This window comes from Plecotus auritus (assembly GCF_963455305.1).
Source record: "Plecotus auritus genome assembly, chromosome: 7".
Lineage (NCBI taxonomy): Eukaryota > Metazoa > Chordata > Mammalia > Chiroptera > Vespertilionidae > Plecotus > Plecotus auritus.
This window is the reverse complement of record NC_137774.1, coordinates 105,644,580-105,665,196: the sequence shown is the minus strand read 5'-3', so window position 1 is coordinate 105,665,196 and position 20,617 is coordinate 105,644,580. Positions and strand designations below refer to the sequence as shown.

The 20,617-nt window shown below is 43.7% G+C and overlaps 1 protein-coding gene across 5 annotated transcripts in view; it reads right to left on the bottom strand.

Moving 5' to 3' along the window:
- The window catches only part of SEMA6A (semaphorin 6A), a 127,694-nt gene that overhangs the window by 106,320 nt on the left and 757 nt on the right, over positions 1 to 20,617 (bottom strand). Inside the window, exon 1 of one of the 5 annotated variants that reach the window (XM_080677264.1) lies at positions 19,318 to 19,421. The exons of the other annotated variants lie outside the window; for them this stretch is intronic. The gene's annotated coding sequence lies outside the window, so the exon portion shown is untranslated. Of the gene's footprint in view, positions 1 to 19,317; positions 19,422 to 20,617 lie in introns of those variants that run through there. 5 annotated transcript variants of the gene reach the window in all.

The following is a 20,617-nucleotide window of genomic DNA, read 5'->3' as shown; positions in this document are numbered from 1 at the left end:
ATAGTCCTTCAACTGCGTTAGTATAGTAGTGACTCTTTTTTTTTTTTTTTTTTTTTTTAAGGAAGGTCTGGGTGGAGATGGATTTTTTCCCCCCTTAGGTCTTTATTTCTTGGAAAAGGTGGGGAAAAGGAGGCTAAAATGAGTGTGGTTGGGAGTGGGGGCTACAGGAGTTTAGAGAGGGTCTCTGTCTGTGCCTTAATCTGTATGTGATCTGAGTCCATGGCAAACAATGAACAATAACGTCAGTAAAAATGTAGTAAATCACCTATTATAAAACTATGTCCTGCCTTAGAAAAACATTACTTGTCATTCTCTAAATGGGTAACAGATTCGATTAGTAATAGGCCAGGCGTTCAGAGTTTGTTCCCAACTTGTAAAATTGAGAGAAAGAGAGGGGAGAACTCCTACTCCCAAAGTGCCCCAGGCACTAAAAAGACAGTTTAAATCAAAGACACTTAATTGTAACCTTTACAAGTAGGAGCAAGTCCACCTAATTATGAATGGGGAATTGTCAAACCAGTTTGCCCCTAAAATACTCACTTTAATCTAACTTTGGCTAAACTATTTGAATAAAATTATATTGCAGCTATTACTGATCAATTACAACTAAAAGTCTGAAATGAAGCATATACATTCTGTTTGAGGGTTCACAGGAAGGTAATATGTAATCATTTGTAGGATGTCTTTGTTCAAAGTCTACTGCACAGAAACCAAATCCGTGGAGAAAATTCTGCACTTCAAGACTTGCGTTGGTGGGGGTCGACCCTTGACTTGCCCACCTTCTTGAAAGGTTTCCCTGGTTAAGCACATGTGCCCAAGCACACATACACACAAACACACACTGATTATCCCTTTGCAGCGTTTATGTCTGGGAGCCCAGGAACCAGAAGTCCTAGAGGATGGAGACAGCTCAGCTTCCCAAGAAGGCCTCCTCCCTAGGCTGGAGGGGCAGGCATGGGCCTTGAGGTGGTACAAGCAGATCCAGCCCATTCCCGCCCTATTTGTTCAGATCATTAGGAAGGTGCCAATTAGCCCCTATTTTCATGAAGGTTTTTGTGTTGTGAACATCTGTCCACTAGCATCTGGCCAGGGCCCAAGTCCATTTCACAAGAAACACCAAACAGCTGTCAGATGGTCCCGAGTTTGAGTGAATTGACCAAATGAACACAATGCTCCCTGCTACTGGGGAGGGGGCCCCACTTCCTATTATCCATCTCTAGATATACAAGTTAGCACATTGCCTAACTCCTAACCAGCACCTTCCTCATTTTTGTGAGTTAGGCTTTGCATTGGAGGACATATTTGGGATGGATAAAGCCAGACTTAACTTGTTTTTTAGCTAACGAGCTAATGATCCATTTGGCCTTTGCTTTTCTTTAATTGCCCAACTTCTTTTCTGCCTTCTCATTAGAGCTCAGAGAGTAGGGGTGAGGGCAGGGTCGGAATAGGGTTTTACTTTCCAACCCAGCCACCATGCTGTTTAGTGGTTCAACTCTCAGATGTGAAAAATAAAGCCAATTAATCAATTCAACATTTTCAGTTTATTGGTATAAGTCGTTAATTCCACCTATAACTTAAAAGTTTTTTGGTATAAAATACATTTTATGCATTGGGTTTGAGTCAGATATTAAGTTAACAGAGATGTTGGGCCCTCTTTGTTAGTGAAAAATTCTGAATATTATGATCCCAAATACAACACTAATTACAATCTAAATTTTACATACAAAAGAGTGAGAAAACCCTCAATATTCCTTCAGTTTCCACATACTCTATTCCCAGAGTCTAGGAAGGCTGCAGTTCAGGGCATTGCCTAAGCCTGATAAACACAGGCTCTTCGTCTGAGCACTAGACTCAACAAAGGCAAATTAAATCTGGAACAAAACCTAGTCACCTCACTCAACACCTTACTTAGCATTTTGGAAATATCTAATAGGATCTAATATAGCTCAATGCACATAGTACTACATACATACTAAATGTTCCCTAAATAAAGTGAAATGATGAATGATTGATCAATCAGTTATTTTAAATCATGCCCTGACCCACAAAAGAACATGGAGAAGGAGACAGAAGCAGCAGAAAGACTCATCTGAACCGTATTCATCTTGTCATCTTCTTGTCTTTTCGGTTCAAACCTACATGCCAAGAACCATACAGCTGGTGACATAACGCACTGAATGCAATCCATTCTATTAGGAGAACTTGGTGTCAAATTGCAACAACCGATTTTTTTTTAATTCTCACCTTGAGAATATTTTTCCATTGATTTTTAGAGAGAGTGGAAGACAGAGAGAAATATCAATGTGAGAGAAACACATCAATTGGTTGCCTCCTGGACGCGCTCCAACCAGGACCTGGGCCAGGGAGGAGCCTGCAATCAAGGTACGTGCCCTTGACGGAATAGAACCTGGGACCCTTCAGTTTGCAGACGGACGTTCTATCCACGAGCCAAACCGGCTAGGGCGCAACAACCGATTTTTATCAAGTGCTTACTGTGTACCAGACATCCTTCTGGTCCATAGGTTCTCATTTAGACATAGGAATCACTTTATGAGGTAGGCACTGTTGGCATTCCCATTTTACAGCTGAGGAAAACCAGGCACAGAGAGATTCAGTAACTTTCCCAAGATCTCATGGCCACTAGAATAGGAAACTCTAGAGCTCACACTTTTAACTACTGTTATCACATCACCCCCCTAGAGGAAAAGCTGATTCTCAAGTGTAATTTTGACCATCGGCTTCATTCTCTATGTCCTGCACTCACGTGCACGTCAGAGAAATCATGTGGCCTGTGTGGCTCAGTGGTTGAGTGTCGACCTAGGAACAGGGATGCCAAGGTTCGATTCCCAGCCTAGGTTGTGGGCTCAATCCCCAATGTGGGGCCTGCAGGAGGCAGCCCATCAATGATTCTCTCTCATCATTGATGTTCCTATCTCTCTCTCTTCCTTCCTCTCTGAAATCAATAAATATATATTTAAAAACAAAAACTTCAGAAAAATCAGCAGCAGCAGTAGCTATTTTTATCAGTTGCTCTGCTGGGAGGAGTTGGATGTATCTGGAATGTTGTAACGTTATCTTTATAATCCACTGAGAATGCCAACATTTATACGTGCAAAAAACAGCTACTGAGTCTGAAATTGACCCTCCACTATTGCAAACTCTGGAGCAAAAGCAGAATTGGCACCTGTGTCAGAAAATACTTAATGCCCACAGTTTGGGCTGCAGTATGTGTTTCTCTTCTTAATAGCGTCAGAGAATAATCTATAAAGGGCTGGAATTTACTCTTTGAAGGTTTGGAATAGGATAGTGCACTGAGGTTTGAGACCTCTTCCCTGAGGGCTAATTATATGATAAACTTTGAGGCTGTCTGCTCAGAAATCTCCCACCTGATGGTGATTGAAATGTTTTTCTTGACACTTGCAATTTTTATTTAAACTTACTAAACAAGGTCTTTTAGGCTTATTTAGAGAGAGCTTATTTTATCATATATCGCTCTTCTGAACACACACAAAAGAAAATAAGTGAAATTAATTGGACAATGTACTCCGAAACCTTCTCGTCCAGTATTTGACTTTGGATTCGGAGTTTGACTTTAAATTTCAGTCATGGCTGTGTTTTTCCTCACACAGTGTAGCAGGTCCTTGAATAACATGGCTTCCTTTTAATGTTGATGAGGTGATTAGCCTATGGTAAAACTGATTTCCTTATACTCATGTCGTTTCTCTTAAAGTCGCAGAACCTATCCATAAAATTAAGTGAGGACTTACTGTACTATCTGCTGCTATCAGAGCTTTGGTGATGGGCACTCTTAAATTTGTGCACAGCCTTTCAAACCATGAATTATACACTTGTTAACACTGCATTTAGAGACAGAGTCTAGCTTGCCTGGGTTAGCTGCTGACGCGTTGGTAAAATGTTCTATTATGTTTTTTCACCTTTCATGGGATCTAAACAAAGTGGTTGTGTTGAGATTAAGTAACACTAGAGGGCAGCCTGCAAGTTAGAAAAACAACTGATACTACATCTGTGTAATAATTTGACATCACAAGTAATCTACAGTTTACTTTCTCAGCATTATGACACCAACTTAAATATGGCAACCCAACATAAAAGAATCAAATGATTCCTTAATGTTTAATTTTAATGTGCCTTTAAAATAAGACATCAAAGCAAACTATATCATAAAGGTTTTCTCCCTTCCCTTCCAGAAACCCTCTCAATTTGTGAAAGCTCCCTAAGGATACTTGATGTTTCTAATCCTGTTTTGTTTCACTTCTGTTTTCAATCTCTTTTAAAAATATGGCACAAACCCTTATTTTATTATAGAATAAGACTTTCCTGTCACAAGTTTTATTTAGAACCCTCTGAAAGAAAACTGCAAAGTGAAGGGTAAATATGTAATACCCACTTTTTTGGATTCTTTTTTATAGTACAAACTAGAGGCCCGGTACATGAAATTTGTGCACAGCGGGGGCGGGGACCCTCAGCCCAGCCTGCACCCTCTCCAATCTGGGACCCCTCAAGGGATGTTTGAATGCACGTTTACAGGGATTGGGCCATGGGGGTGTGGCCAGCCTGGGTGAGGGGCTGAGGGCTGTTTTCAGGCTGGCCACAGCCCCTTCAGGGTGTGGGGGAGGTCCCACTGGGGTGCCTGGCCAGCCTGGGTTAGGGGCTGATGGCTGTTTGCAGGCTGGCCACACCCACCGGTGACCCAAGCTCCCAGCCTCTCCTTTTTTTTTTTTTTTTTTTTCCAGCACCTCATTGAGTGGAGGTCAGTACCGGCTGGAAGCAGGTATCTGGGATTTATCTTCTATAATTGAAACTTTGTAGCCTTGAGCAGAGGCCAGGGCTGGCCAGGGCGGGCGGGAAGCTTGGCTTCCTCCATCACTGGGGGCAACCCAAGCCTCCTGCTCACTCCAGCTCCGTGGCCACCGCCATCTTTGTTTGGGTTAATTTGCATACTTGCTCCTGATTGGCTGGTGGGTGTAGCGGAGTGATGGTCAATTTGCATGTTTCTCTTTTATTAGTGTAGATGTTATATTCAACAAAGTCACAGGAGGATTCCTTGGGACAACTGTACAACATCAATACTATCTTGGGGGTGGAACATAACAAAGTCTATGATACCTCAATCACCTGTGTAATGAAGATTGATTTCTTTCTGAATAAAATATTATTAAACACATTTTTTCTTCAAAGTTAGCATAATGCAGAAAAAAAAAAGGCCTAGTTATCTGCCAACACTGTCTTATTAAATAAACAACACAAGTTAGGTGTTGTGTTTTGTGAATGACATCATCTGTAACATTTCGATTGCTCAAGGCAACTTAAGAGATAAACACTTACATAAATATGCCCAGCGCAGGGTGGGGAGGGGCAGGGAGAGACGAACACATGCATATCTAATTTCAGAATTAAAAAACTTGCATAAAGTAAAATAGTTCGGAATGAAAAAAAAAAAATAGGAGACAGGTGGCTCAATGTATGCCCCGATTCTCACGAGTGAATCATTCGCCCTTGTTCCTCCTGCACTTTCGTAATCGGTTTTTATGGTGCTTCACTCTTCCTCATCTTCTGCTCATCATGCTATGGTATTAACCTCCTTGATGTTGGAGAAAGCGGTCCCAGCTGCCAGACCAAATGTGACAGTTTAAACACTCTTAATTTCAAGTCTTTATCACTCCTTTCACAGAGCTGGGTGTGAGCACAATGGGATGAGGTCCAAGGCTTTGGTGTTTGGCCCATTATGTGTCATGTAAGTAAGGTTTATCATAGCTGTTAAATATTAACTATTTTGGCCCAGCCAGTGTGGCTCAGTGGTTGAACATTGACTACTGAGAAGGTCATGGTTCGATTCCTGGTCAGGATACATGCCTGGGTTGTGGAGTCAAACCCCAGTAGGGGGCATGTAGGGGGCAGCTGATCAATGATTCTTTCTCATCATTGCTGTTTCTATTTCTCTCGCACCCTTCCTCTCTGAAATCAATAAAAATATATTTAAAAATATATATTAACTATTTTTGTCTGTAAACCTTGGTCCTTAACCTGGCCAATGTCCCACTCTCTGCTTAGTTCCCCAGAGGGGACATCTTGGAACCATTTTTTACTCCTTCCACTCCCTTATCTCACACATCCAACTGGTCCCTAAGTCTTTTTTTTTTTAATATATTTTTTAAAATTTCAGAGAGGAAGGGTGAGGGAGAGAGAGAGAAACATCAATGAGAAAGGATCATTAATCAGTTGCCTTCCACACGCCCCACACTGGGGACCAAGCCCTGACTGGGAATCGAACTGCGACCTTCTGATTCATAGGTCGACACTCAACCACTGAGCCACGTCGTCAGGGCAAGGTCCCTAAGGCTTGACAACTGTATCTTGCAAACACACCCAGAATATGTTCCCCTTTTCCACTTGCAGTGCTAGCAGATTTGTATTTCTAACACACCTTTGATGATGTCATCAAAAGCATCACCTGCCTACAGCTCCAAGTCCCCTCTGTAGAACAGGGCAGAGCCCTCCACAGGCTGTTCTCAATGCCCCTTTCTGTCCTCAGGGCTTCCACACCACACCACCAGTTCCCAGGAGGCCCCTGGCTGCTCTGGGGCCAAGGCCTTCATTTCCTGTCTCTGGACCTTTGCTCCTGCCTTTCCCTTAGACCCACTGCTCTTCCTCCCCTAGCCTTCCACCTACTGAAACCTCTCTCATTCTTTAGATACAACTCAAATGCTTCCTCCTTCACAAAGGCCTGTCTGAGCTCCCAGCTGGACAGAGCTGCTCCTTCCTGTCCTCCTTAGCATCCACACCACTCTGCTTCTGGAATGGAAAACAGACCTGACACTACACTGATTTTTTATGTACCCACCCTTCTCACTAGAATTGGGCCCAATTTCAGGCCTATGGTGAGTACACAATTAATAAATTCTAAACTGGGTCATCACTGTGTCTCTTCAGTATCTAGAACTTGTGTGACGTAGATGCCAAATACGTATCTGTTGAAGGCTGCTGCCTTCACTAGACCTGGCAGCATGGACCCGAGAGTAAAATGACTTAGTCAGAGGGGAGATCCACTGATGCTGTGCCATACCATGTTATTCCTTGCTAAACACGTGTTTCTGTTTTATAGGCACAAGTTGCAAGCCCCAGGAGGTTACTCCTGCCAGGGTATCTGGCTCAACCTTCTGTCCCTCCAGTTCTACCCTGCACCTCGGCCAAAGTTTCCATCCTCATGTTACTGTTTATTTTTATCCCTACTATAAAACAGGACTAGAATCCCAAATAAAAACAGCCTCCATTTTTCAATTGGTCTCCTTTCAGATGACAGGCTCAAGACCCTAAGAGCCTCCGGAGACAATGTTCAGAAATGGCTTTCCACTGAGAAGCAGAATTCAGGTCCCAGCTGCGCAGAAGCCGCAGGTAAGTCCTTGGAAAGCTACTTTTGTTCTGTGTCAGTATTCAATCTGCATAATAGGCGTAACGTAAGAACATTTGTGGTTGGAAGACTAATGGTTTTTAAGTATTGAGTGAACAGTGAAATAACATGGAGGAGCACAAAACTCAGAGTCAGAAGGTTGGGAGCTTTGTCCCAAGCCCTTCCCTTACCAGGTGTTCTCTTAGGCAAATTATTTGACCTCTCTGAACCTCAGTTATCTCATCTTTAAATTGGGTAGAATAATACCTGCCTTGCCTAACCCAGGATGTAATGATATTAAATGAGGCAATGTTTATAGAGGCACTTTGAAAACTATAAACACTTTGGAAATGAGGTCTTTATTATTAATAATAACACTATAAATACTGGTGATGTTGATCATGACCTGTAAGTAAGCCTGATTTCTAAATCTGATGTGGGGCTCAGCAAGACTCCTTCCAGGTGAACAGCCCTGTGCTGGCACCTCACTGTGGAAGCAGCCTACCCTCTCCTTGGGAGGTGCCACCCAGGAAGGTGTATCTGCACTGTAAACACAGGCACTGGAAAGCAATGAAATATGCAAATGAGTTGTGATTACTTTTACTAGAACAAGCCCGGGAGTTAAGACTAAGTATAGCTGACAACAAGAAAAGATACTGCCCTGCCCTACATTTAAAACCTTTTCAAGCTCTACTCAGAAGAATTTGCATTTCAATAACAATGTGAGAATGTCAAGCTATTCCCAGTGTGGCGAAGCCTTCTCTCACACACCTGCATGTTGTAGGATCTGCACAGGCAATTTTGCTGTCCTTTCATTCTTGGGAACGGATGTGTTTGGGCGATATTAACAGGTCTTATGTTCGGGACATGACAAAATATGAAAACGAAAGCTCCACCCTCCAAGATATCCCATGAGAATTAATTAATCAACATATTTGACATGTTGAACTTCCTCTCATCACAAATGAGAGGAAACACCTTGTAGATAAAAGTTGACTTTTTAATAGAAAACTGTTTCCTGTACTCCCGAACATCCCTTTAAAAGAAAAACAAATCCAAAAGATGTTTGTTACCTTTGCTCTTGGCTACATAAGAGACTACTCAGTTCTTTCTACTTTTGACACCAGTAGCATCTTCTCCTGGCTGGGCAAACATGGGATCATGATGCTGGGTTGACTTTATTAAAAAAGTAAAACCAGCCCTAGCCAGTTTGGTTCAGTGGATAGAGTATCGGCCTGTGGACTGAAGAGTCCCAGGTTTGATTCCGGTCAAGGGCACATGCCAGGGTTGTGGCCTCAATCCCCTGTAGGGGTTGTGCAGGAGGTATCGGATCAATGATTCTCTCTCATCATTGATGTTTCTTTCTCTCATTCTCCCTTCCTCTCTGAAATCAATAAAGATATATTTTTTTTTAAAAAAAAAGGTAAAACCTTACTGCATGCACTGGGACAACCATCTTAGAAATTATTTTACATAATCACTACCCTAGAACACAGTACAGCAAACATTACAAATCAATTTAATTTAGGCATTTTCTCCTTAAGATGCTTATAGATCGGTAAGCTTAATTTTAAAAGCAAAGCAATGATAATAAGCACACACTCTACTACACTAGATGAGTTATATGCTATTAGTTTCATCATATAAGCTACAAAATGATTAGTCACGGAAACTCAGTTCTTAAGTTGGACTTAATTTATTATATCTAACTTTCATTAGAGCCTCTAGTTAAAAGTTGAATGTAAATAGTTCCCTAACAACATAATTCAGCTTATTGATATCTGTTCTAAAACTCATGACACAGGACAAAAGCACTTCCAACAAGATGTGAGACCTGTTTCCCTCCAGGGCCTACAATAGTCCCTGGTCTGTATTTGTCACACTTGGTAAATACTTTTGGCCATCCACAGCGTATGGCAGCATTCATTTGAAGGAACTGAAGCACCACTCAAAGTCCCATCCAGTCTTCTGGAGGAATGGCCTTAAATCCAGGGAGAAGCCAGTAAATGTCCCCTATTTTGTAAGTAAATTACTTTAAAATTAAAAATGGTTCACCTGCCATTCCAACATGCTCTGCATCTGTATGACCACTTGGGGGACAACGCATTTTACCACTCAGGGAAGGATGCAGCAAGACATTCTTCATACACTAAGAACCTAGTGCGGTGTGCATGGCAAGAAAATGGAAGCATGTTCAAGTCACTGCCATTGTAAATGTTCCACCAAAATACATTTTGTGCCTTGGAGGCACAAGAGAAAATCTGTAATCAGAAATCATTAATTAAGGTTAATTAAAGTCCACATTGTATTGGACCGACATCCACACAAAAGTACTGCTTGCTTTTCTTAAGGCTGTATGTGTAGTATCTTGCCTGACCTGACACCCAAGAATAATGCCAATCTGTGACTATAGAGAGGACAGCAAACTGAATTCACACAAGCTCTTCTTCTCACACCAAAAGCTTCTGATTGGAAATATTAGTCCCACTGTTCTCTCTCACTCCACCCTGCTCCCTTGCCCTTAAAACAACTAACTTACGAGAATACTATAAAATGTGCAGGACATATTTTCTTTCCCTGTCAAACAATTGGGGGTCCATAATGCTGAATTTAAAAATGCATGATTGTTTTGCTTCATGGAGATATTTGTGGGGGACCTGGAGAAGGGCTGGGGGATAATTGCAGCCTATGGGTAAGCCAGACCACATGATCAAAAACTGCTGTGACACTTAAAAGTGTTTCTCCACAAGGAATTCCCGTGCCCAGAAGCCTGGTGAAGCCAGTAGCAATTAAGGGCATGTTATCCTTTTAATTTACTTCAAGTTATTGGCCTCTAAAATCAATCATTTAGTGTGGCTGGGTAAGGGAGGGGTCAATATAATAGGCACATGCATTAAACATGCTTGTTGATCTGACACAAAAAAATGTGACAGGCTGGATATGGGGAAATTTGAACCAGTTGCTTTGAAGCTCACCCTGAAATGAAAACTAGTCATTTTCTAGCAAAAAATAAAATAAAAAGTGACTATTTTTTCTAGATGAGGCCCATTTGTAATGAATTAAAGGTTTTCTTCTTCTGAACCTGCCTGGATTTTCATGTGATGCTTTGCATGTCCTGAATTCAGTGCCATTTGCATCAAGTGTGAGATTGTTTTATTTTACGTTTTAGTCTATGAGGAATTTAATGGCTCAGCTTAGACTGGTAGGAGTCCTTGAAAGTCCACTTGAGGAATGGGGAAGAAAACATTAAGAAGTGCCCCAGTAGTATGTGTTATACAGGCCAAATTTACCTAACAAAGGAAGTCTGCGTTCCACATCACACACGAAGCACATAAATCCAGCTAGTATGTGGGTCTCCCTCTTGCAACAATTTACTTCTCCAAATCTTTTCTTGACTCAGTCATGCAATATATACACAACTGAAGAGCTTTTCCTAATCAACCCTTAAGTCACAAACCTAAACACAAAATAGCAAAATATTACAATTACAGGAAGAAGAAAATAATGCTCCTATTACTCAAGAGTTGACAAAGCAGCAGACCTATGGGCCAATGTTGCAAATACAGCCAAATGGTCTCTAGCTCCTCAGTAATGTGTGTCAAACCTAAAAAAAATAAAGGTGAAACCTGAAGGAAAGCACTAAATGTTTGCACTGCCATACCCAGGCAGGGGATACAACCCTCCTGAGGTCATTTTATTTATTTAGCAATCTGCGGAGCCAACACCAATTTATGAAGCTGAAATGTTGAGCTAAGTCATGAATGCCCTCATTTACCTCCACATTTATAAATAGTCCTAATGAAGAGTTCGCACCCTTGTGCTTTCTCGTCGAAAGATGAAAGTGACATCAGCCCCTGGACTGTAATTTTTTACCAGCAGCACTGAGCAAGAGGCAAATCCTGGAGTAAATATCAGCTGGCTGTGCACATAACAAGGTCCAGAGAGATGCTCTCAGAAGTTGCCTCTTTGAATCCAGCACTGAATTAGAAGAGAAGTGGTTTTCAGCTCTTTCAAGAGCACTGCAACTGCCAACATAACTGCCAGTCTTGCAAGCCCTAGTATATCTCAAACCTTCCCCAAGACACCCCAACACTATCGGAGGCACTGAAACTATGGCAACCGAATAAGAAAGCAGCCTCCATGATTAATAGATGAAGATCCCAGCGACAGCGTCTAGCTGGGGCCATCATTCATGATGCGAGAAAATTAGCACAGAATCTATCTCGAAAACCATTAACAAACATTCTTATAAAAATCCACCCAACTGCCATTTGGCTACAGATACTCCAGTTTAGGATGCTGTAAACTATTCGGTTTCCATGGATTGCTGACAATGCTGAGATGAGCATGTTCTTAGTAACTCTAATGCTCTCATTTTTAGAATAATTAAAGGCTTAATCTACCGGCTTTCCACCTGGGTATTTGAAGCCTAGGAACTAATGCATACAAACACCAAAATAAGTGAATGAAGTCACGTGGCTCTCGGGGTAAAAAGGAGGCGACACAGTTGGTGGATTGTTGGAATGTTTTCTGTGGAATGCAGTTTTTCATAAAGCATTCCATTTTCGGGAAGGGAACATTCCCACTCACCAGCTCAATCAGTATTCTCTCAGTTTCCTCATTCAAGGACAGCTGGAGTCACTGCAATATTAATGAAAAGATTGAATTCTCTCCTTTAAAAAGGGTCAGGAATAAGAAAAAGGAAAGAAGAGTGGATCCATCACAGCTCGTCTGTAAAAGTCTCATATATCATTAAACCATAACTAATGTAGTATTTCTTCTCAGTCTCCAAAATGGTTATTTTCCAATGGTGTGTTTTCATTGTGTTCAGTGCCAGCTGGTGCTATAAATGCTTCAAATCTAATCATGGCCAAAAGCTTGGTCTTCAACACGTGGGAGAGTAGAAAGGCTAAGGGAGGGGTAAATAGCATCTCCTGCTAAAATTTTAAATTGGCGGCGATTCTTTGAATTAAATTTTCTACAAATGCCAATTATAGGTCAGTGGGAAACCACAGAAGCGCTGAGTCATAGTAAATGAAAGCTTCAGGTCTGTGGGCTGTATGTGGAAATACCGAATACTAACAATACTTTCAAAGCAAGTTATCGCACTCGCTGCTCAGAAGACCTGGCCCTTCAGTCTTTGAGGCATGTTAATTGATTTATTTCTCTCTCTCTTTATATTATCTTTCTCCTTACAAAATTTAAAAGAAAAACAAATTAGTCTCTTAGACGAAAAGAACTAATTCTAAGTCAGGAGAGATTCCTATTCCTCCTGGTGCAGCAGGAGTCCTTCAGGGAACGTGGTGATGATGCCCATTTCCCGCACCTTCTGCTGTGCCTTTCAGAAGTCAGATTCTTCTCACTGGTAAGAATTTGCATGGCTATCATTTGAATCAAATTTCATGGCAGTATAGCAGTCAGAGTAAATGCTATCTCTTTTGGGGTCAGCTATCTCCTACATTTGGTGGGGAAGGTGATGATTTGCTTCTGAGTGGGGAAAGATTCATGCTCTCCCAAATGGACTGCAGGTCTGCCCAGGGAAGAGTGACGCAGCAAGTGTAGGCCAGCATGCAGACCCTTCCGCAGAAGTTGGTAACAGCCTCCTAGGGGGTCGTTCGTTCGGCAGCCAGTGTCTCCTATCACAGGTATGGCGCTTGGGGTCCATTCAATTCATCACTGAACAGTCATTACCGGCTACTCTCAGATGCCAAATGTGGGCGCTTTCAGATTCTTTGGTGGGTTCAGATTGTGTGTTTTATCCTTAAAATGTTAGTAAGTGAAGGATATCATTTCTTTAAAACAACTCTCCTTTGGGTCTTATTTGGTGTGAGGCCCTGTGCTACTTGCTGTTGTTTTGTTTGCATAGTGTTGTTTTTTTCTTCTTCTATGTTGGGTGTGATATTTCAACTTCCACAGTTAGAAAAAGGATCATGACTCCTCTTCCCATGCAAGTGACTCTTTCACATGCTTCTCAGCTTAAAACCCCTGACACTATGGCCAGCTGACCGTGTGAATGTTCATCTCTAGCCCAAAGGTTGTTTCCTTTGCATCATCTCTTTATGCTACAGACTTGTGGCCATTTCCTTCTGTACTCTCCCCATCTGGGCACTCTCCATGACTACTGTCACCCAAATAAAAACAACACCTTCCCTGGCTGGGTAGCTCAGTGGGAGGGAGCACTGTGTGGTACACAGAAGGGTTGCGGGTTTGATTCCTGATTAGGGCACATACCTAGATGCACTGCATAAGGGAGGCAGTCAAACGATGTTTTTTCTCTCTCTCTCTCCCTTCCTCTTTCTCTAAAAATCATTAAAAACATCCTTGGGTGAGGATTTAAAAAATTTAAAGCACCTTATATTTAATGAATGTGTATAGTGTACCAGGCATTGTGCTACAAATTTACAGATACCATCGTATTTACTATTAACAACCATAACATCATCATACTAGCATTTTACAAGTGGAAACTGAGACAGACAAGTTAAGTAACTGGCTCAAAGTCACACTATTTGTAAATGGCAAAAACTAGGATGCAAATCAAGTGTGGTCTGTCCACCTAAGAAGCATGACCTCAGCACTGCCTCCCTGTGACAGTCCCTCCGTGTTATAAACTTTGCACCACAAAATCTAATGAACTTGCCTGTGTTACAGCCAAGATCAGAACTTCTACTACTCCTAGGTCACCCTGACAGGTCTGTTCCACATTCATGCGCACGTTGACGTTAACCAGTTTAGAACTTACCTAAGTAAAAACAATGCCCTCTCTTTGTTTATAATGACTGGCAGAGTGCTCCTCCCAGGACTTGCTCCATTTAATGGTCACATTGAAAGCAATCTTTACTTGATGCAGTTGGTGTTCTGATTAATATGGCTACTATCCCTGTTGAATGTAGACTATGTGTTTTCAATGAATTTGAGGATATTGTTTAATTTCACAATGTGGTTTACACTAAAATGACATCAACAGAGTCTAATCTTTCTTTTCTGGTTTAGAAGACAATGAAGTAGGGTCTCTGCTAGGCCTAGGGACTGGGGAGGGAGGAGCTAGCATCAAACTACAAATTTCCAGAGTGCATTTCATAGTTTACCACATACATTCACACTCCTGATTTCATCTTATTCTTCCAGCAGTCCTACAAGGTAGGAAGCAGAGGTTACTATTCACATTTTTTGTTTAAAATAATGCAGATCAGAAAAGTTAAGATAGTTAAAGTCTGGAGCCCAGGTCTTCTGACTCCAAGTACAGGACCCTCAACAAGTTACTGCTATACTTGTACAGGGCAGAAATGTGGGTTAACAAGCATATTATTTTCTCCTGGTAGGAAGTTCCATTTTGAAAACTACTGTTAGTAAACTCCAAAAAAGCAAGAAGGTTCTGTGGCCAACGGTTAGAATGCAGAACAAATGAGGCCAAGGTCAAAAGCTCAATCCCCATAAGTGTTGGCTGTCTTCTTAGCTCAGTTTCTTGGCAAGATGATTTTGCCTAACTGAGATTCCCTCCAGCTTCAACCAGGTGTCCCACAGATGTGTGTTCTTGGCCACAGAAGGGGACTGGGTGAGAGTGTGGGAATGAGCAGGCTCCAATCCATCACCAAGACTGGGAAAACAACCCACAGTGAATGTTCTACTAATGGTGCATGAGACATAGCACCTATGTACATGGAAGACATTGTTACACACACACACACACACACACACATGCACGCACGCACGCACGCACACACACACACTTATGCAGGCAGAGAGATAGCTCATTTGATGGAAACACGGTATAGAAAAACGAGCAGACACTGCCTGGCTGGCATGGCTCAGTGGTTGAGCATCAACCTATGAACCAGGAGGTCACGGTTCGATTCTCGGTCAGGCCATATGTCTGGATTGCCAGCTCTATCCTGAGTGTGGGGTGTGCAGGAGGCAGCCAATCAATGATTCTCTCTCATCATTGATGTTTCTATTTTTCTCCCTCTCTGAAATCAAGAAAAAAATATATATATAAAGAAAAAAGAAAACGAGCAGACAAAAGAGATAAAGACTAGTTGTTTGCAAAAAGAGTCACCATTCATTCATTCATTTATTCAACAAGTACTTGTCCTAGAGGGCCTAGGATGTACCAGGCACAGGTTTAGGTGCTGGAGGTACGGTAGTGAATAAAACATAAACATGTCTATCCTTATGGCATTATGTCCTAGTGGAGGGCAAAATAAACTAGGACAACATATAGTGTATTGGGCTGTGAAAAGTGCTAAGGGAAAAAAATGAGGCAGGCCAGGGCGGTTGGAAGTGTTGAGGGGAAAAAGGTGAAGTAAATAAGGTGATCAGAAAAGGTTTCACTGAGAAAGTGACATTTGAGCAGAGACCTAAGGAATGTGAGGAACAATCATATGAAGCCATCCAGGGGCAAGACCCTTCCCAAGCCATAAAAGAGCAAGTGCAAAGAGCCTGCAAAGGACCACGGAGAGCACAACTGGCACACTGAAGTAACCCCAAGGAGTGGAGGTCAGCGAGGTGGGGGCCCAAGTGCAGATCATGTGGGGCCACAAAGGCCACAGGAAGGACTTTGGCTTTCACTGGAATGAAGTGGGAAAGCTGAGCAGAAGTGATCTGATCTAGCTTAGCTTTTTCGCTTTGGGGATGGCATGGAGAAAAGACTGCAGGGGTCCCAGAGCAAAACAGGAAGACTGGTTGGGAGGCAGGCACAATAACCCAGCAGGGGTGCTCAGTGGCGCTTAGCCAGTGTGTGGGCCCCAGAAGTGGAAGGCCTGGAGGAAGTCCGAATGCCAACAGCATTGCAGCTGGAATGGGTGTAGAGAGAGAAAGAGTCACAGATATTAGGCTTGAGCAACTCAAAGGATGGAACATGCCATTTACCGAGACTGAGAAGATTTTAAGAAAAGCATATTTGGGGGAGAAAGATCCAAAATTAGGTGTTTTGAATGTTGACTACTTGAGAGATACAGTTGATTTGGGAAACATCAGAGTTTTGATAGTTTTATGTGACACTCTCCATTAGTGTAATTAGAATAATTCTAATAAAAAAGTTTTACAGTAAGTCATCTGCTTCACAAAGCAAGATACTCTAGTGTACTAGTATATCCTATACTGTAATAGTCCCATGCTGAGAAGTATCCCGAGCTCCCTTCTCCCCTTGAGGTTTGTGTGGTATGATATCTTATTTGCCCATTTCAAAGGGATTAAATGCCTCCCTCCCTTCCCTACCTTACCATATCCCCAAGAGGCAACCCTGTGGTTGCCAGCAGAGAATAGCTCAGTTGCTCTTGCAGCACATTTAAAGCAGATGAGAAAAGCCTTCACCCTGGAATAGAAATATCAGGGACAACTTGGCTCCAAAGGCACAGAGAGATGGATTGATATTGGGAGGTGGGGGGCACAGCAGGATGCTTCCAGGCTGCACCTCCCCTGGAAGTGTGAACACCCAGGGAACACCCACTCTGGGAGTTGGACAATTGTCTAAACCAGTGGTCGGCAAACTCATTAGTCAACAGAGCGGCAAACTACATGCCGCGATTTGCCGACCACTGGTCTAAACCTAACATGGGGTGTGGGGGAGCGCAGTGATAGCTACAGGCTTTCCCAGGCTTTACAGTGCTAATTAAAGTATTTGCAGTTACTTTGGCTGGTCCTGTGATTCCTTTCTGCAAACAAACAAACAAAAAAGATGGGAGAATATATTAGCTCTTGGCCGTGTAATTGTGAAAAAAAAAAAAAAAAAAGTTTTCCTCCCATAATCATTCTTTTGTTCTGCTTGGAAAAGAGCTGAACCCACTAGGCACACATAGTAAAAGTATCTGACTTACTTCCATGTTCAAAACAGTATTTTTCCTTCCATTTTATATGGGAGTGCAATTACCTATTTACTTTTAAAGCATGAGTATTTATTTTGAATTTAATAAAAGTTCTTAATTTGGGTCTTATTTTTATTGCATGAAGATAAGTCTCCCTAACTCTTGTTGTTATTCTCATTCAACACACTTGGCAATGTTATCTGCCTACTCAGAATGCAAATGTTATATTTTTTTAATGAGAAAAGCATTCACTAGACTTTGAAAGAACTTGAGGGGTGTAAGTTTGTGTCTCTGTGAGTGTAAATAAAGAGTTGCGCTTATTGCTACTTTATAATAACCACATACTTGAAGGCATAGATATTTTTCACTAGGGAAAAAAACAAACAGGTCCACTGTAAGTAGAGAAATGTGAACCATGTGTGACTATTTCATTGATTCATTTATTCATTAGACATTTAGTTAAGTTTATACACTGATTCTTAATGAATTTTTAACCTCTTTAAACTTGGATTTTCTGGCCAGTAAGTATATTCTGCAGGTGGCTCCTGAGATAAAGATTTTAGGTGTCTGCTGAACATGTACACAGGTGGATTACATGCATTATTGATAACGTTGGCCCATCTCTACCTGGTGGTAACGGCAAAACATAACACTTTGGGAAGATTGTCAGAAATAAGAAACATGAACACAAACATCGTAAATAAGAAACATGAACTAGAATGCTTCTTTATATCAAGTTGAAAAAGGACATTAACACAAAAATGAAGTTTTATATCTGATTTCATTCCTTTTTGCTTTCAGGTTGGTTTGCAAGGTGCCTCATTCAAGAATGTCCTAAAACCAGAATATTAATTGAGAGTGGAGGTTACTCAAGATTTGAATAAAAGTTACCATATAAACAAGCACGGGTAAACCAAATTCAAATAGTTAGTGCAATTATTTTTTTTAACAGATAGTTTAGGTTAATAGGTGGAGACATGGTTCTGCCACTGTATTTAAGGTTAGGTTAATAATTAACTCTGGTGCCTGGAGTGGTTTAATCAAAGCTTACTGTAAATCATAAAACTGCTCCATTCAGACTAAACAGGGTCTGAAAAAACATACAAAATGTTTTTTTACGACCCTGCTAGCCAATTGGATAAGGTGTAAAAAAGTAAGATATTTTCATTCAGAACTGAGCATAGGCATCTTTACTTTTGGGAAAGAATAAAAAAAAAATACACAACTAAATAGAGGAGTCATGTATCCCAAACCAACAGTCTCCCCCCTGCCATCAGTGGCAACCCGTGGACTTAACGCCAAAGATAAGATATGTTGGAAGGAAAGCTGACAATTAACAGGATTAGAGAAAGGCAAGCAAAAGCGCTCGACCTTTCTACTCGGAAAAGACTTTAAAAACCAGCGCTGGGGGGTATTCAATAGCTTTCCTGAGACCTACTGGCAGGACACTGCCACTGGGTTAAAGATCTTTTCCGAGTTGAGGCAAAAAAAAAAAGTTGTGCGAACAAGTGTGAGAAAGTGTGTGTCGTGCGCGTCTGTGTTTTTAAACCTTTCACGGATCACATTCAGTAGCAATTTGATTTCCATCCAGCATAAGCAGAGCGCGTTCCCACCCTGGCCGTGTCGGGCCACGGCCTGCCCAACGCAACCACCTTTCTCCCAAGGACAGACGGCGAAGGGCTGGAAGGGCTGCCCACTGCAACACAGGTCGGCGGCCGTGGCCGTCCCTGCAAGTGCTTGCTTTGGCTGTGAAGTCAGAGGTTCCAACCTGGCTCCACGCACACCAGGCTACCTGCTCTGCTCCTCCCTAGACTCCCGCGGACTGGAAAGCCGCGCGCGCACGCGCAGGAGGCTGGGATGCTGCTCTTGGAACTGGTACCTGCAAGACAGCCAGCCCCAGCGAATGCCCACACGCACCCCACCCCCCACCCCGCGTCAGCCGATGGCCACAGTGGCCGCATCAGCATCCCGAGTCCTGACCCTGAACTTCCCCTCCTTCCCTTGCTTGAGACTGGTACAGCAAGGGCAGCGCTGCGACCCTAAGGGGCCGCTGGTTGAGGGTGGAGGGTGGGGAGTGGGGGCGCCACTGTCCGAAGAAGCCCGCACCTAGTTCCTAGTTGCACCCTGGGCCGTCCACTTGCTTCCCTTGGGGGTCAGTTTCTCGCAGGCTGCACAAGCTGAGCCCCAGTCCTGTCATGCCCGCCGCCCGTGGCTTTCAGAGAAACTTTCCAGAAGCGCCTGGTGGAGTGACCCGTGCTGGAAAAGAAGGAGGAGTCGTTGGGCAAGCGGGCGGAGAGGGAGCGGGAAAGGCGGCAGAGTCCTGTTTCCTTTCCCGACACCCACACGCTCCCTGGCTCCCCCAGGGCCGCTCGTGTCCAGGGAAGAGGGAGCGGACGTCAGGATCCTGCTTTGCACTGTGTACCACAGCAGAGCTGAGAGGAAACGGGAGAGCCTGGAGAATAGGCACTTCCCACCCCAGCAAGGCCAAGCAGGGTGGGTGGGCACAGTCGGGCTGCTCCCGAGCGCCGCTGCCTCAGAGGCAGAGCTCTAGAACGTGGCTAGTAGTTCGGAGACCCAGAACCAGGGGCAGGGGCAGAGCCCTTGTTTGGGTAGCAGCTCTGGCCATCTCTTGCCAGATCTTCCCACCCTTCCACCTCCCGGGAACCTCCTTTCCAGAGATTCTGGAGGAGGGCGCGGCGGGCACCCGCCCCGGAGAGTCAGGCTCTGTTTGGAGAGGGACGACGCAGCCCCGACAGATGCTGTCCTCACTGCCCAGGAGCTGCGGCGAGGGATGGGGCCCAGGGCGGGAGCGCCGCACACCCCAGGAGGAGACCACTCCTGGGCACTCGTTCGAGCAAACAAAGCCCGGAACCTCTGGTGCCAGCGGCCGCGGGAACCGGGATATCACCAAGTGGCAGGGCGCGCGGGTGCCAGGGCTATTACAAGTTTACACACTCCACGCAGAGCCCAGCCCAGACCCGCGCGGACAACAAAAGATTCTCTTCTCTTTCCCACCGTCTCTGCGGAACCCATTCTCCCACTCCAAAATCCAAACCTGGTGATGGATGAAAACAGCGCTCGTCCACCCAACCTCTTTCAGCCCTCGAGGGCAGAACCCCTTTCCTGGCTTTCGCACGAGGACAGGGCGCTTCCGAGAATCCCACCCTCATGGGGCATCTCTGCTCCCTGCTGGCCCCAAAGTGAGGACGTGCCCGGTCCTGCACACACATCCCCGGGCCAGACGGCCAGCCGCGCGGTCGCGGTCGCGGTCGCGGTCCCGGGCGGCACCGGGCGTTGTGTGCGGCGCGGGTGGGGAAGCCCGCAACACGGAGCCGGGCGGTCTCTGGGGCTCAGGGCAGAGAGGAGCGGCCGGCAGGGCTCGCGACTGCTTCCCCAGGGCCGGGCA